Source organism: Trachurus japonicus, chromosome 14 (assembly GCF_045865225.1).
Source record: "Trachurus japonicus isolate A0001 chromosome 14, Traja_1.0".
NCBI classification, from domain to species: domain Eukaryota; kingdom Metazoa; phylum Chordata; class Actinopteri; order Carangiformes; family Carangidae; genus Trachurus; species Trachurus japonicus.
The window spans coordinates 15,966,717-15,979,346 of record NC_140920.1 but is presented as its reverse complement, the minus strand read 5'-3'; positions in this window follow the sequence as shown (position 1 = coordinate 15,979,346).

The following is a 12,630-nucleotide window of genomic DNA, read 5'->3' as shown; positions in this document are numbered from 1 at the left end:
AAAATATCTATATGCATCATTTGAACGTACAGCCTCAGCAGATAGATGAGCGCGCTCCATCAGGGCCAATGTAAAATGTTCATGGGCTTTTCAACAGGGCTGCACATCCCCCAGCACCACCGCCCCCCCAAAAAGCGTGTCATTACCTCGCTCAGACATTTCTTGCCTAATTTCCAGCAAAGCGAGCTCCCCGGGTTTGCAAATGACATTTAAATATTTGGCAATGCTAAAATTGTGAGGCATATTTTCACATTTGTATCCATGATTTCCATTGCAGATCGTGGTTAATGTTTGGCAGCTGGCTAATCTGTTTAAAGAAAATCTCCACTGTAACAAAAAAAAACAACACTCAGGCATTGTATACACTGATGCATTGCACAGTGATTTACGATGGTGAGAAATTCCCCACACAATCTTTATAAACAAAAATGTATCATCTTTTTGTAATTTATCTTGACAGTATAAAGTCCATTTTATGAAATCTGGTTAGGGGATATAATATATAATTGAAAATTCACACACTTCCTCCTTTTCAAAGGAGAGAAGATGGAAGGCAAGATCCATACACATGCACCAACACACATGAATGCACACATGTCTGCTCAGATGTATGGAAATACACACAGCATGGTGGTGTTTCATTGTACTACAGTGGTAGTGCAACAGTAGACCTGCATCATAATACACTTCCACAGTAAGGTAGGGTACCGGAGTGACTCTATTCTCTATAGGGGGACTTGAATGTATAAGTCTAGCATGTGTTAACAGAGCCGACTGTTGCAGCAATAGTCAGTTGTGCGGCTGTTTGAGAATTTCAGAGGCCGCCAATTTATCCCTTTCTTCTCTAAACAGGCTGCATTCACAAACTCACACTCTTGTACTGTGGCCATCACTGTGGTTTTCTTTTGAGCAAACCTTTACAAGCATCATTACCAGTTATTGTTTTAGTTGGGCTGAATGAGGAGCTTTTCTGTATCTGAGACCAGATGTGCCTCCACTTGACCCTAAGCTTATTCTGAGGGGGGAAAAAAAGTTTGGGCTTTTTTTCAATAAGATATTAAGAACACCTCAGAGACAAACTGCTCTCTTAACAAATGCAACTTTTGTTCTGTTACATACCTCTCCTATAGGAAAATCAGCCGTGAACTGAAGTTAGGACAATTTGGTGCTCTAGCTTTGTACAGCAGGATTTAGCAAGATGGCAGTTTACATCTTCAGGTCAAACTCAGAGGAAACACATGCAGGGCATGTGATGTATTTAGGTATTGGATAGATATCAAAAATATTTTCAAATGCTTGTTGACGGTAGTTGTTGAAGAGGTGAAACTGGGCCTTGTTCACCTCTCCACTGTCACCAGTTCATATTTCCCAGCTGGGGAAACACATCTTAAAGTCAGGCTGGTTGCTGTTGTAGCACCATTACATTTCTGCCACTCAATATAGTCTTAGGGTGGAGAAGCCTCACTTGTGTTAGGTGTAAAAGAAACTGAAAACCCTGAACACCATGACATGTGTAGAACCATTGCTTCCTTTGAGCGAGGAGTTTATGCACCTATAGCATATTCAGAGACGATGCTTAACTCTCTCTGTGGGTTCTGTCAAAGGCTTTTTTGATACAGTTGAAAAAGACCAACAAAGCTACACTTGACCTCTAGGCTCTGCTTCGTCTCACGGACAAAGTGATAAGACTCTGGCGGCAAAGCATGCATTGAAAACAATGTTGTATCTGTAGCCCACACAGAGGTAGGCACCAGTGTCGCTGTCAGACAGATGTTCACTTGTTAAAAAAGCTTTAACAAACAGGCAGCAGGAAGCAGGCAGAGCACACACACATATACATACTGTATACATATACTGTTTACTGTCTAGTTTACAGAAGGCTCCTCAAGTCGAAGCTTCGCAACGTAACACAAGGTGAAACATTAAAGGATCTACTGGTGTGTGCACGCACTGGTGCTCGTGTAATGTGGAGGAGAAAAAAGAAAAAAAGAAAAATGCTGAAGCACGCAACTGTGCGACGCTGCCTGGATCTCTGTCTACCAACGAGCCCAAACAATGGCCGTGGCTGTTCTCTGATGCGCAGAGACATCGTCGGGCAGTTTCCAGGAGATATCTGTGGCGAGTCCCTTGGTATGCCCCCCACCCCACCACCACCACCACCACCACCACTGCCCCTTCCTCCCCCCTCCCCTCTCCCCTCCTGCCCCACACACTTCTCCTCATCCACTGAGCCTGGCCACTGCTGTCGTCAGGGCCCTCCGACGGGAGATAAAAAAGAGGCTGTTGTTGTCTCCTTGCAGGAGAGATGGACGCCTGTTTCCCCTCTCTCTCTCTCTCTCTCTCTCTCTCTCTCTCTCCCCTTGCCTCACTTGCTTCACACCCACAGAAGGGGAAGTGAAGAGGAAAGAGAGGAAAATAAAATAAGTGGGGAGCTTATATTAGACAGCTATAGTGCGTGCTGTGGCGTCCAACAACACCCCCCCACCCCTCACCTTCCTCCTGGCCCACCACCACCACCACCAGCAGCAGCAGCCCCATCCACAGCAACCCCAGCAGAGAGAGAGAAAGAGCGAGAGAGGAGGAGAGCAGGGAGGAGGGAGGGGAGGGAGGGAGGGAGAGTGGGGGGGCCAGGGCCATGTGATACGGAGAGCATGCGGGCACAGCTTCACCCCCAGGCAGAATGAACGGGGGCCTGCTGTGTCTCTCCTGCATGATTAATCTGGCTGAGGGGCAGGAGGACTGCCACAGCCCTGCCTGCATTAACTCCCTACTCTCCAGTCTGCATGAACACACACACACACACACACACACACAATCCAACACACCAGTAGTAGATGGTCAGACACAGGTTGATGTACACTAATAGTAGCTACAGTGTGTGTGTGAGTGTGTGTTTTGCTGGTAAAGAACAGCGGCTGGCACTGAGGTGGATTCCTATTGAGGTATCAGATTCTGGGCCCATTAAGTTTAACTGTATACTTGTCTTTAGCCAAGGGCAGCGTCTCTCTGTCGTTTATGCACTGACACGACACTAATCCTTCAGCGTGTCGCCAAACTGTAAAGAGCACCTTGATGTGAGGCCACGGCGTTCAATAGTGTTGGTTTCTGGGGTATAGTTCTGGGTTTTCTGTGACTCATCCTCTCATGTGACCTCTGTCTCCCAGGCAACATTGTGGATGTTTTCTGGTGCTGGTCTTCTTGTCTTTTGTGTAATTCATACGAGGCAGATGGTCCAGGAAATGTGGCTAACTCTTCCAGATTCTCCCAGACAAAGAGTTATCTGGCATGTGATGGTCAAATTTTAGAAAATCACCATGACAGCTCCTCAGGATTGCGCAGCAGGGCCCGTCTTATTGTCTCGCAGTGTCAACGCTCGGCTAATACAGACGTGACATCAGAATATAATGTAGATACTGTAAGCGTCACTTCCGCAGGGGGCTGGCAGGACTTCCATAAGACTGTACACTACAGGAATGTTTTAGCCCTGAACCGCTGCAGAGCAGAGCAGGAAGTGCTGTGGGGAGCGGGGTATTGTGCAACAGTCGAGCCCGAGCATCAAAAGGCAGGCAGAGGGTTAACATCCTGCAGTCCGCACCACATTAACTGGAAAGGAATGAAGTGTCAAGCATGTTTTCACCACAGCGAGACGGTCAAAACCCAACCCCTCCTCCTCCTCCCACCAACCAGTCACCCCTCAAACCTTCTCCCCCACATCACCCATACGCCTCCCACTCCCAACAACCTCCCACAGCCATGACCAAATTATTTTCCAGCCTCCCGAGATTTGCCTTGCCAGACAAAAATCTGCAACGCAGTCCTGATTCTGTGCGCTAGCACACCCAACCTCCCTCGCCTCTTAATGCCTTTCTGCCACCACCGAGAAAATAGATCATCTTTTTTTTTTTTGTACCAACTTGGCCTCTGTTGAGCGTGGCTCTTTGTGTGTTTCTCTCACTATTAAATTAAACAACTATTAAATAAACAAATTGCCTCTGTGTTTACTTCTTTAATTTGAACTTAAAGTGTTCAAGTGATGTGTTTTTGCAGGAGTGAGATGAATAAATAGGAAAACGTACAGGTATTGAACTAATACAGGTGTTCTGTGTTGAAGGGGTTGAATGAAAGTGTTGAATGAGCAACAGGGACGAGGAGAAGGAGGAAGCACGAGACAGAAAGAGGACGGGCTCTGGGTGATTGAGAGAATAAGTGAAAGGGGGAGTAGAATGAGAGTGAGAAGAGACAGAATGAGGGAGGGAGAGAGAAAATAAGCCCCACCAGTGAGCAGGCCACACAGCCCTGCCAAACTGCTTGAAAAAAAAGCCCCCTCTGTTTTATTTATAGTGCGCTGTATCCATGGCAACCAGAGAGGTCAGGCAAGCTGGGCCTGCGCTTCACCCTACTCTGGGGATTAGGATTTCACAGAGGTTCTCAGATGTGAGGAAGGTGGGCTAGAGCTGCTCGCTGCTCGCCAACGCAGCCCTCCTGCCTTTTGGTGAAGTCTGGGCCCTTCGAGGGAAGAGAGAGGGATGAGGGGGGGGGGAGCAGCCGGGAGTCATGGGAATACTGTGGGAACGGTGGTTTGTGGCGACGGGGCTGGGAGGAAGGGGAGTTGCACGAATGGGAAACATGTTAGCAGTTGCGTGTGGAGGCTGTATTGATGAGGTATAGCTCCTGTGACACGAAGGCATCGTAGGGAGTTTTTTTTGTTGTTTGTTTTACTTTATTTTAGTTTGCGGTTCTGTTGTTTTGGTTGGTGTCGATGCAAAGGTCACGCAAGGTCATGTGAAACTTTCTCTTTGGGTTAAATAGCCTACATCCAAGTGTTTTATACATTTGATTAATGTCTAAAATTGAGAAAGTAATTTTAAAAAAGAAAAAGAAATGTAATCTTCTCTCTTTAATTATAATCTTTGCCTTTTGCCTTACAGTTAGTAAGAATTGAATTTATTTTGCCCCCTATTTAAAAGAAATTGTGGGCTTGTTATTTTCATCCCAAAAAAAGAAAGAAAGAAAGAAAAAAAAAGACTCGATCCAGAACAGCTAAGCCAGTTGGAATGAAGTATTGGCGAAGCAGAGTGAGGTAGGGTGAAGAGAGTGAGGGAGTTAGAGAAGAGATGAGGAAAAAATCTGATTGCCCTCCAGGAAATGCATGGTGTGACTACAGCAGAGACCTCCAGATTCCTCCTGGGGCAGAGGACATGCGTTGCTAGGAGATGGTTGTTGGGCTGGTGTTGCCATGCGTGGATGCTGTTGCCTGCCATGCTCCGATGTGCAGGAGGGCAAGGATTCAATACTCTTTCAGGAAGCATGTGTGAAAGGACCCTTAAGAGCCATGGAAAAAAAATAAAAACCACTGTGGATCATCATCATCATCAGGGACTAGTAATGACTCCCCCGGTCTCTAGGGGGCACCCTCAGCACCTGAGTCACAGGACCAACAGTGCCAGCTTACCCCCCCCCCACCCCCTTCAAACTGTGACCAATCCATCATTTGTGGTTGCCAAGAATAGATGTCACAGGCACATGATCATTGTAGCTGCCTCTAAGGTGGTCAGTTCACCAGCCCGGGGAACGGAGGGACGAGGTGTCGACGTGCGACAAGAAGCAAAGAATTCAAGTCTGTAGCTTAGGTCCTGGTTTCTAAAGAGAGACAGAGGAAGAGCGAGGTAACACTCATTAGCAGCCCTGGTTTAGTTTAAATGCACATTGTCTACCGCAGTAAAACACACTCCAGCGCAGTTAGTCATAAAAGTTTTGAGTTCGATTCAACACCCAAGCGCACTGCTCCAATAACAAAGCAGGAAGATCCACACAGGGTTCAGAGATCAGGGAACAATTATCACACTTACCCAGATTACAGAAGAATGTTCCCACACATACCTGCATGTACCTGTACACACACTGTGAGATAACATAGGGGGACACATAAAGGGTTTGTTCATTCAATAGAATAACCATTCAGACGAGTGAAATCCTTGACATGTGAGTTTGATCCCCCTTAAGTTTAAGACCACTCGAAGCTGAATTGAAATTACTTTTAAATTCTGTGTATTATAATCACCTTTATTGTCAATTTAGCATTGCTTTGAGTTATTAAACCCACAGATCAAGGAAAATGCGCTCCTGTAAAGCCATTAATTTCCATTTCATGGCCCATCTATATTTGCGTTACTGAAATAAAAATGAGTGGTGAATCTCTTTTCTTACCATTATTCTCAACAGTCTCCAAGTGTCTAAGTTTGCACGTTGAACTCTGTGTTTTCTTTTATTTCACTTTCCTTTTTTTCACATTTCATTGCACTCAGCACTCATAAAAAACAACATACACTGTTTTACAGTTTAACAATCTAAATATTAGCTACATATATTGGAAACTGTATGGACATTTATGAAATGAAGGATCTCAACCATGGGGGACCAACATGATGAATATTTAAATACTTTTGGGACTGAGAGAAATCACTGTTATCCCCTGTTTATGTTTGGGCCTTATCAATGATGTCATGCTCTATATAAAATTATATTTAGTGGCAACATAATTGCGACAGTGCCCGGAATAAGTTATGTTTATCTTATTTCCACAGCGTGAGATGGCCCATTGGTACATCTGAGTCAGACACTGCACCACACCGAAGCATTGCAGATAGACAGTAGTACTGTGTCTCTCTGAGCAACCAGATGATTATTGGTTGTAATGATATCCACGCTCACCCGGGTTCACAGGAAATGAATTATACTGGGCATTACTGCAAACAGGGAGTCCGCGTATTAGAGTAGGTACTGAGACAAGTCTTTCAACCTGAGCAACCGAGTTCAAGCCCCTCCAGTGAGTCACAACCCACCTGCTCCAGGCTGCTGTTCTGCAGCCAACCCTGTAGACCGGGCTTCCTGCCGAAGAGGATATCACTCCAAAATATCAATTCACCTCTTTATGTAAGACAGGGATATAGAAAAGAAATTGACATCCAAAAATATAGCCCTTTAACTGCTTGCTGCATCAAATCAAAAGCAATACTTATATCTGTTTTGCCGTTTTCAAAGACTCATTATTTGAGCACAGTAACAGAGAGTCAAGGGAAGCTTTAGTGCTTGTTGTTTTTTTGCTGTTTCTCAACAGCTGGTAGTAGTGGGTATACAGTACATGTTTATTCCTGGGAATAAGCCTCTCTGGTGCATAGGAACTGATACGTTACCAGAAGCAACAGCAGCAGCGAGTCTGAAATCGATACAAGAAGACTTCAGCAGTTAGCAGGAGCACTTGTAGCCAGTGTGATGGAGCAAATGAATGAATGGAGATTGGTTTCCTACAGAAGCAATGACAAAACAAAGATGTATATGCATACTGTATATGTCAGATTACGGGTTGAAGAACAGGAAGGGCATCATCAAAAATGTCCCTGAAAATACTCAAGTAATACTCAAGTAAATCAGGATCTCAAGAATTTTACCCTTATTTCAGTGTTTCTCCTTCCTTCTACTCTGATGGTCCATCAAGAATGGGAAATATCGAGCACTTGGCGAGACTGGATGACGGCACTTTTTATGTGTGAATGTTCAGAAGTATAGGTGGATGGAGGCTCTGCGGGGTAACAAGGTGAAGCAGATCCATTTACTGAAATACACACAAGGTCTTTTGTGCACCGAGCCTTTCTGATAAGTGGAGCCCCTCATATCTGCTCTTACTGAACACACATAACTCCGTGGAAGCAACGTGATACAGCACCAGACTGATCCTCCAGCGTTCACCTCGTTTCATTTGAACCAGTACACAACCCAAGAGTTTTCCTCACTCATCCGTCCATCACTTGTTTGTTTCCTTCTTCACTATTCTGCTAAACTCTGAGTGAGATTTCTTTTTTTTTATTACTATTCTTTTTATTTCTGTTTATTTACTTATTTATTGTGTTTCTCTGATATGTGTATTCTTTTTTTTATGAATCAACTGTATGAACATTTATGGGGGACAAATATTTGGAAATGAGTAAAGGAGGTTTACAGGGGATGAGTAATGCTGCAATATACCGACTCTCGCTGTGTTTTTAGTATTGTTTTGTTTTAATGTTGCTCAGAATTCATTAGATTACACTATGCTATGATGTGTTTACATATTTTACAATTACATTTTCATATCTAATAAATATTTATATCTACTTATTAACTTTGCACTGGGTTTCAGTTGGTCTTGATGAGATTCAGCTGTCCACACAGGACGTGCTGCGCCTCTGCAAATCAAAGGCGAACCCATAGGTCGTCTGTGCCAGCAGCTTCTTACAACCCACAGTTACGTTTTATTGCGAGGTGACCTCTAGCATCCCTAGTTTATGACGAGCAAAGGAGGAAGTCAGGTGACGTTTAAAGAGCGAGAGTCCATGTTAGGTTGGAGGAGGTGGATGGATGGGCTCACAACAACGCAGGACGTTTGATGCACAAGGCTTCAATTTAAGCATCAAACCAAAAGCCGTCATTGTTTTGCTTCTTTTAACCAACATATGAACAATCCGCGAAACGATCCCAGCTGTGTGTTATTGTATGCAAGTTGAATGCACAGGCAAATATTCTTGTTTGCAGGTTTCAATCATGTTCAGATGATGTGAAGGTGTCTCTGTTTATAGTGTACTGTACACCCTTACACTACACATTTATGGACAAATCATAAGAAAGCAAGTATGCAGAGATTGTAAGTAGCTTATAATGATGCTTTGAGAATATTACTGAAGAGACCTAAATGGCTCAGTGCAAGTAAAATGTTTTTAACTGCACTGAACAATACTCTCTAAACTGTTCTTGTGAAATTTTATGTATAGATTTATTTGCCGATTTGATGCCTCAAAGAATGAAATTATTAAGTATGACTAATATCAAGAACAGCAGTGTCCGATACCAGTCACCATGTTGGAGACATTGATGCCTCTTTTTAGAACTGTCTACTTTATGGTGGATATTAATTATGAACTTTTAGCATATCATCTTATCATAGCATGTGTAATGTGTTGTCTTTCCCTGTGTTGTGTGTCTCCTATGGACCTGAGTCTCGAATAAAGTTTAACATAACATTGTAACCATGACAACAAAGGTCCCTAACCACAGTGTTAACTAACGACCAGCTCATGACCATTTCATGAACACAACCGTCTGTAGAGCAGCCACATCAGGAGACGCTCCAGTGGGAGATATTTGGTTGGAGGACTTGTTTTAAATGAATCAACTGAATTAGTAACATGTAGAAATATGAGGGATTGTCTCTAACACAATGATTTACTCCTTTGTTCATCCGGGCAGTTTCCTTTGCCGGAGACATGGTGTGGCTGCAGCGACTTTAGAGTGAAATTCTGCCTTTTCCTTTTGTAGTTTTGGCCACAGTCCTGTGTTTTTCCTTCTGTCCATCTCTCTCGCTGGTATTGTCCAACCATTCTGTTGATGTCTCTTTCTGTTTTGCTCATTTTTCTTTTTCCTCTCCCAGCACAGGGTGATTGGGGACTTGTGTTGGTCTGCAGAGGAAGGCTGCAGCCAGGGCTGTGAGGAGCTCAACTTGGTTCTGCTCTGGTTCTGGTGCTGGCTGACCAGCAGGCCCCCGCGGCTCAGGCCCAACTCCAGGACGGGCAGTAGTGGAACGGACAAAGGACTTCATTCTCTGTGGGGGGAGGAAGGAGGAGGGAGGAGGAGGACGGTAGGATGAAGGGGGCGTTAGGAGATGAGGAAAGCGAGAAAGGGAGTGGGGGGAGTGGGGGGGCTGGCGAGCCCTGCGCAAGGGGTCTTATCCTCCCGGCTCAAACACATGCCACCAGCTGCTGCCCCCTTCCTGTGCTTTCATTAAAAAGCCTCCCTGTGCTCCGCTGGGTAATCCACATGCTTTACTGAAAAAGTGTGCGGTAAATACAGTATGTCCATCCATTTCTCTGCCTCCACCATCTCTATTTTTCCATTTCTCTCCCTTCGTTACCCCGTCTTTCTCTCTTTCTATGATGTGCTCTGCTGGGCAGTGGAGAGCAGTCCATTCTCTGCGTGTGAGGGAGAGAGAGAGAGAGAGAGTGTGTGTGTGTGTGTGTGTGTGTGTGTGTGTGTACCTGTGTGTGTGCGCCCATGGAGTCTGTCAGACTCTCAGCATTTCCAGCACTCAGCCCAGAGCCAAGGCAGGCATTGCCAGAGGGAGTGCCTGCAATGTAGGGCGCCCAGCAAGCTGGACGCAGGCAGAATATCAACGCCACACGGCAGACACTCCTCCCAGCAGCCCACCTGCTGACTTACGTGATCCAAATGTGAGGAGGAGGGGGTGTTTAGGTAGAAAGAAGGTGGCGGGGGGAGGATAGGCTGCAGGAAATTGCCAGGTAGTTTCCAGACCCACTTCCCTGTGTTGCGCCCAATTAATCAGGGCTACATCTGTGTTGGATGGACCTCTACCCTGAGGGGAGAGGGGGGTGGAGCTGAGACGTTTGTGTTTCTGTCTGTGTATGCACTCGCGTTTTTGTGTTTCCATGCATGCGAGACCGCGAGTGTGAATGTGCATGCTACCTGTGAGAGTGCACAGTGCGCCTGTTACACGGGAGGGGAGGGAGAGGGGAGGGAGAGGGGTTTTGTGTGTTTTGTGAATATTTGCGAGGAAGATGAGAGGAGGTTGCTGATGCTGGGCTCATTCCAGCCGCGCAGTCAAAACTATAGTCATGGACAACTTTCTCTGCTCCAACGTCCCCCTGCTTGTCTATTAATCTCCTGGTTTCAGTATCAGCTACCCCCTCTTCTCCCTATCCCACCAACACACACACACACACACACACACACACACCCCTCTCTGCTTTGCAGGGCCTCGCTAGGAAAAGGATCATTTTTCAGCACCTGTGTAGCTCAGCGCCTGTATGTTTACTTCCTGAAGCTTCTGGCACACCTGGACCTGAGCTACCCCTCCTTCTTTCATCTCTGCTCTCTGCCTTTTTCTTTTTTTTCTTCTCCCCTGTTTGGCTGTTATGTCTCCAGACTCTTTCCAGGTGTATTCATATGAATAACAAATGCAATTGAATAATATGAGGGCAGTCAGTGTGCACGTTTCCACAGAGAGAACAGAAAACAGCAGCTTCTGCTGGGTTTCATTTATTCATACCAGAATCTGAGCGGAGGGTTAAAGCATTTTTCATGTAAAAGTCTTATTCTAATGATTTGTACATAATGTTAACCTGCTTTATCTGAAACTCATTTGTCTTTTTTAATAGTACAAGATTCATGTGGGCCAGTGTGGTGTGGTAAAACTGTGTCACTTTGACAGGGTGGAGGTATGGACACGTCTTGCTGTCACTGAGGGGTGTTAATGTTTTAAAAGAAACACCAAACACACATGAGTTTAGCGAGATTTGATTAGCCCTGGATTTGACAAGTGTATTTAATTCGAGTGCTGTCTTCTCCGCCGTTCGGGGTAATTCAGTGCTCCAAATCAATTGATTAAATCTGGCTCCTCGATTTGAGGAAAATCTTCTGACTTTACACAATAAAACTATGAAGACATGTCTTATCCTGCCTTGGCACGTATTAATGAAATGTGTGAGTAGCTCAGGATCCTGTGTGGAGGCCTGGCATAGTGTGGTGCAGTGCAGAGTGGAGAGGAGAGACAGCTGCCCTGACAGATGCCGGGAGGCAGGACCCCACTGGGAAGCAGAGGGAGGGAGCTGGCACTGTCTCACCCCAGCGGAAACACCATAGGCTGCAGAGGAAGTGGGCAGGGGGACAAACCAGGGGCTCAGTGTGTGTGTGTGTGTGTGCGTGTGTGTCTGTTAGTGTGTCTGATCTACTTTAAGAGGACCTTGGCAGTTGGTCATGTACATACTGTATGTATTTATGTATGATGCACACACACAGAGCAGTATAGACGGTATATAAGTCGGGCCAATCAAGCCGGCCCCCCCAACTTCATGCTGTGTCCATATTAGTTCCACCGCCTCTGATCAAGTAGTAGCTATCGATTCATAGATTGATCTCCAGCTATGCTCAATCAAATAATCTATACCTGCATTTGATCATATTTTACTGTTGGAGAGGGACACATGATATGTATTGCGTGTCTTGTTGAATCAGGAATTTGAGGTGCGATACAGAGACTTGTCATTCAGAGGTGTAAACCAAGAAGATAACAGAGTAAGACAGGCCTTTTGATTATATAGGCAGTGTGCTGGGCTTGTTCAAAACTGAAATCTGAGACCATGTGGGCTTTGTTGTTTCAAGATCCGAGTGATTCAAGTTTCCCCCACTGGGTTAAGACTCAGGTCAGGGTTTGGGAAATGGTCAGTGGTGTGTGCAGAGCAGCCTTTGTAAATAAAACCAACTTAATAAAATCATCTCAGCATCTTCATACAACTAAGCCATAAGAGTCTGAATGGACTCAAAGTAACGTTTCAACACTGACCGTGTGCTGCCTACTGCAAGACACAGATATGAAGCTGTGGTCTTGTAATGTTCATCGCACCACTGTGATGGGTGGTGTTAGATCATACCTTCTTTGGAAGGACATAAAAAATGCACCATGGCCTGATCTGTAGTCAGCCTACCAGCCACTTCACCAGCACCAGTGTGTTCATATTTGGTCCATGCAACAAGGGTTCTTGTTTGTAATCCATGCAACATCTTCTCCATCCAGTAGAAACACATTAT